Below are 5333 nucleotides of genomic sequence, written 5' to 3'. Positions count from 1 at the left end.
TCTTGCGGTTTGTGGGTTCGAGCCCCACATCGGGCTCTGTGCTGACTGCCAGCTCAGAGCCTGGAGCCTGTTTCAGAGTCTGTGTCTCCCTCTCTCTCTGACCCTCCCCTGCTCACTCTCTCTCTCTCTCTCTCTCTCCTAGAAATAAATAAAAATATTTAAAAAAAAAAAGTTTACACTGCATTAAAAGCTTACAAGGTATAACGCTCTTACATAGATACAACCCTGTGAGGTAAACATTATTATCTTCACTTTTATAGATCAAGGCCCACAGAGGTTAGGGACTGTTTGTATAGAATCTGGGCTTCAAATAAAATAATAATAAATGTAACTGCTAGTGTTTACAGCACTCAATAAGTGTTAGGTACTATTCTATACATTTTATAACTCCTCTGAACCTAATGAGGTAAGTAGCATTCTCTGCCTCCTAGTGTTCATTCTGGAGGGCCTGCTTCCACACATCTCAGGAATCTGGAATCTGGAATTCATGGGGAAGCTGGTCCCCCTGTGAGGTCTTTCTGGACCATCTTCAGTTCTCTTTTTCTCTGACCCAGCATATAGGGGCAAGTTAGCAAGTCTGCTGGCCAAGCAGGTATCTAGTTGAGGAACAGAGTGCTACTCTTCCCTTCTGAAGTTACCTGTAGGAACCCCCTTGCCTCCAGGCACCACGAATAAGCATGGGTGGAAAAATACTTCTCATCCCTGTACTCCTCAAAAAGTAACCTTCTCTCCCTGTCTTCCATTTTGATCAACCTAGTGGGGGTGTGTGTGTGAGGGAAGCCGTATTCTCCAAGCTGACATCTTAGTGACCTTCAGAAGGGGGTGGGCGAGTGGGTGTCAGTATCTAGTGTCAATAAGTAATACGATTTGGTGCTCTGAAATCCAGTATTTACTTGTGTGTTTTGAGACTCTGTGTGTTCACTGGAAGACTTGAAAATATATCTGCAAAAAAAAAAAAAAATACATCTGCACTCCCAGAATTTGGGGATACTGTAGTTAAATGTATATTTCATTATGTTAAATTATAAACTGTTACCCTAGAAGAACCAATTCCCCAGATGATGGGGCAGGTTACTTTTTTTCTCCTATACCAAGTCACAGTATTAATAATGCAGTCAACTGTGGCTCTGCTGTGAAAGAGTTTAATTTTCAAAGATAATTAGACAGTTTTATGGCTGACTTGAAGCATTTGTCTGTAGCCACTGAGTTGATATCAGGTTGTCTCCCTAACGGATTCTTGCTGACTGTCAAAGGAGAGGTAAGTTGTGGGAAGTACAAAGCTTTACAATTAATTTATGATTCTGTTAGGTATAAAGCCTGTAATTACTCTGTGGTTGTTGCCTTTGCCAAAAATAAGTTGAAAAACTGTTTTATGGTAAAGTTCCTTTCTGAACTTGAGAGCATACGTTAAAAAAAAAAAAAAAAAAAAAAAAGGCTATGCTCCATCCTCCAGATTGGTGAGTGCAGAGGAATGAATGTTTCTGGCCTATACTTTCTCCTAACTGACAAGTTTATAACACACTTTTCGTTGAATAGGGCGATTGTTTAGAACAATCTTTAGATCCTATTTTTACATTATTTATTTATTTATTTATTGAAAGCAGGAGAGAGAGAGAGAATGAGCCAGGAAGGGGCAAAGGAAGAGGGAAGGAGAGAATATTAAGCAGGCTCCATGCCGGAGCAGAGACTGAGGCGGGACTTGGTCTCACAATGGTGATATCATATCTTGACCTGAGCCAAAATCAAGAGTTGGATGCTTAACCAACTCAGCCACCCAGGCGCCCTATTTTTACATTCTTGACTAGCCATTTCATATCTAACTGATTGATTGATTCATTCAACAAATATTTCTAAGTGCTGCTGTGCCTTAGGGAATGTTGCAGGCTTTGAGATAAAGTAGTGAGCATGGAAAAGGCTCTGAGATCCCATGGGATGTGGTTAGTGGAGGCAAACAATATACAAGTAAATAAATGAATGAACAGGATAATTTCAGATGGTGTTGACATCATGCAAAAAAGTAGAAATTGCCCTTCTTCTCCCCCTTGTTCCTCCGTCAAGTTCCTCCTAATCCTCCTATACGTGCAAACATATGATATTTGTCCTTCTCTGCCTGACTTATTTCGCTCAGCATAACACCCTCAAGGTCCATCTATGTTGCTACACATGGCCAGATTTCATTGTTTCTCATTGCAGAAATGGTGGGGGAAAGGGAGAAAAGCAAACCATGAGCGACGCTTGAATGCTGACAAAAACCGAGGACTGATGGATGTGGGGGGAGGGGGGATGGGCATGGAGGAGGACACTTGTGGGGATGAGCACTGAGTGTTATGTGGAAACTAATTTGACAATAAACTATTAAAAAAAAAAAAGTAGAAATTGGCAATGTGATAAAGTATGTGGCCTTAGGGGAGGGAAGCAGCTAGTCCATTCAGACCCATCAAAAATATTACAGACTTAGGGAGCTCGCGCCTGATAAAGGCTCCCCATTCCTACCCCCTCCCACCTGTCTCTGCGTGGCGCTGCTGCTCACGTGACAAGTGGAATTGGAAGCCTTTGCTAGAATCTGGCAAATCATTAGCAGGGTTCTCACTGGACTCCCGGCTCAGCTAAGTAGAACACATAGCATCTTTAGGGAAAAGAGAGGCATTTAAAGTCTTAAACAAGAATTAGGTTCCCCAAATCGCTGCCTTAATCAAATTCATTAAAACCAAATGTATATTTAAAACTTATGATTAACTTTATTTTAATGTCAGTAATAATATTCAAATTCCTCCATGATGTCTAAAGGTGTCTTCATTTAGGAGATGGGGAGAAGTGTGCTCCCTAATGTAAATCTTTGGCTTTCATGAAGTGTTTGTAAATAGTAAACCCAAAATGCTTCAAGTATAATTTCTAAGAATTAGCCACTCCAGGGAGAAAAATACTTGGTATGAAAAACTGCTAACATAGACTGTTTGTATGTTCCTCTAGCCACTGTATTTTGAGAGCTGAGACCATAAGAGTAAGCCAAACAAGAGTTTAAAATACACACACACACACACACACACACACACACACAAAATGTAGGGAAAGATCAATGCAAAGATTGGAGTTTGTGCTTTTGGTCTCATTGATAAGTATGGCACGTGATACACATAGGGTTGTTTGGGTAAACTCTTGCCCTGTTCTAGGCTGTAAAGTACACTTCTCTGTTCAACAAGATGCTCTGCAGAGAATTGACAGCAGTGACCAGTGACTTAGGGCTTTGCTTCAAAGACTGCATGGAGAGCAAGTTTAAGTCAAAAATGCGTTTATTCTGAAAGAATACCATAGAACTTGGCCTGTACTTGGCCTACCATGGAGAGTTGACACCTTCTTGAAACTAGGGAAGTAACATCACACAGCAGTTCAGTGTTCGCCCTGATATGTGACAGCCTGGGTTCACATCCTGCCTGGATCACTTCCTGGCTGCCCAGTCCTGATGAAGTGGCCTGACCTCCCTCTAGTTATTTCCTCATCTGTGAAATGTGGGTAATCATAGCCCCAACCTCTTGTGCTTGCCAAGAGGATTAAGTGAAGATCTTACCGTGATCTATGGCTTAGGGTAAGAAGCTCAAGGTTAGCTCTCTTGTCATTCCCACCATCATCATGGTGGGGTCTACCTGGTGCCAATATGGGGCTCCCTTGCCCTTTTGTGTTTTCACCCTTTTCTCTGTAAAGCAGCATGAAAGCTGCAGCCCCAGAAATGGAGGTACTGCTGGAAGGAAACACGTGTTGCTGTGACCTTGACTCTTAAAGCGGTATTGCTCTCAGTCTCAGAGCGATGGAATGTGCTCTTGGAGGAATGCTGCTGTGACAGTTTTCTCTGTGGGCCTGGTGTGCAGAAAAAGACATGTCTGGGAATTTTTTAAGGAATGTAGCTGATCCAGTAGGAGTTGTCTCCAAAGGCTTCTCTGTTAGGCTAACTTGAATGTGTGCATATGTATGTTGTATGTAATATATAAATGTACAATATACAGTGTATATAGATTATATATAAATTATGTTTATACATTTTAAAAATATGTATTTTAAAAATATATTAAAGCATCAGAACTGATTAAGCAGGGCAGTCAGTTGAGTGTCTGACTTTCACTCAGGTCATGATCTTATAGTTCATGGGTTCAAGCCTCACGTCAGGCTTTGTGCTGACAGTGCAGAGCCTGCTTGGGATTTTCATCTCCTGTCTCTGTTCCTCTCCCACTCATGCTCTCACTCTCTCTCAAAAGTAAATAAACATTAAAAAATTGTTAAAAAAAGTAACTGATTAAGCAAAGTGAATGCTCTTATATTTTGTAGGGACATCCTTGGGAAGCAAGCCAGTAGGCTGGTGTCTTCTCTGTTCTGCTCCGAGCCATGCTGCAAATTTGGGCAAGACATTTACCTTCTTCTACCTTTATTGACCCATCTGAAAAGTGAATATGATGGACTCAGAGAGACATTTATTCATTGCAACATTATTTGTGACAAAAAAAAAAAGAATTGGAAACAACCTACATGATTATCAATAAGGGAATTGCCTAAATAAATTACAGTATTCCATAGAATACTATAATAGCAGTTTTTGAAAAAAGCAAGTTGCCAGTAATACATATAGTAATTATACTAAAATGCACACACACACACATACACACAACTCTATACCATCGAGAGAGTGTGTGTATTTGTATTTCTATGAGTGTGTGCACCCACAGAAATAATCTGGAAGGGATGACACTGAACAGAGAATGTGGTTTGTACTACAAAGGAATAAAAAACTTCAATGTAATCTTTTTTTTAAAATATTTTTTAACGTTTATTTATTATTGAGAGACAGAGACAGAGCATGAACATGCAAGGTGCAGAGAGAGGAGGAGACACAGAATCTGAAGCAGGCTCCAGGCTCTGAGCTGTCAGCACAGAGCCCGATGTGGGGCTCCAACTCACAGAGTGCAAGATCATGACCTGAGCCGAAGTCGGACGCCCAACCAACTGAGCCACCCAGGCGCCCCTCAATGTAATCTTCTAGACTAGTTGTAATACTCAGAGAACATCGTAAGAGAACTGAGTTTTAAAAGATTAATAATTACCCAAAAAAAACAGGGTAAAAGTGGGGTGCCTGGGTGGCTCAGTTCTTAAATGTCTGACTCTTTATTTCCGATCAGGTCATGGTTCCATGGGTTATGAGATTGAGTCCCGTGCTGGCTGTGGAGCCTGCTTGCGATTCTCTCTCCCTTTCTGCCTTTCCTCTGCTTGCACGCATGCTCTCTCTCTCTCTCTGTCAAGAAAAAAAAAAAAAGACTTAAAAATAAAATTAAAAAAAAAAACAACAGGAT

Source organism: Crocuta crocuta, unplaced genomic scaffold (assembly GCF_008692635.1).
Source record: "Crocuta crocuta isolate KB4526 unplaced genomic scaffold, BGI_CrCroc_1.0 scaffold9, whole genome shotgun sequence".
NCBI classification, from domain to species: Eukaryota; Metazoa; Chordata; class Mammalia; order Carnivora; family Hyaenidae; genus Crocuta; species Crocuta crocuta.
This window is presented reverse-complemented; position numbering follows the sequence as displayed.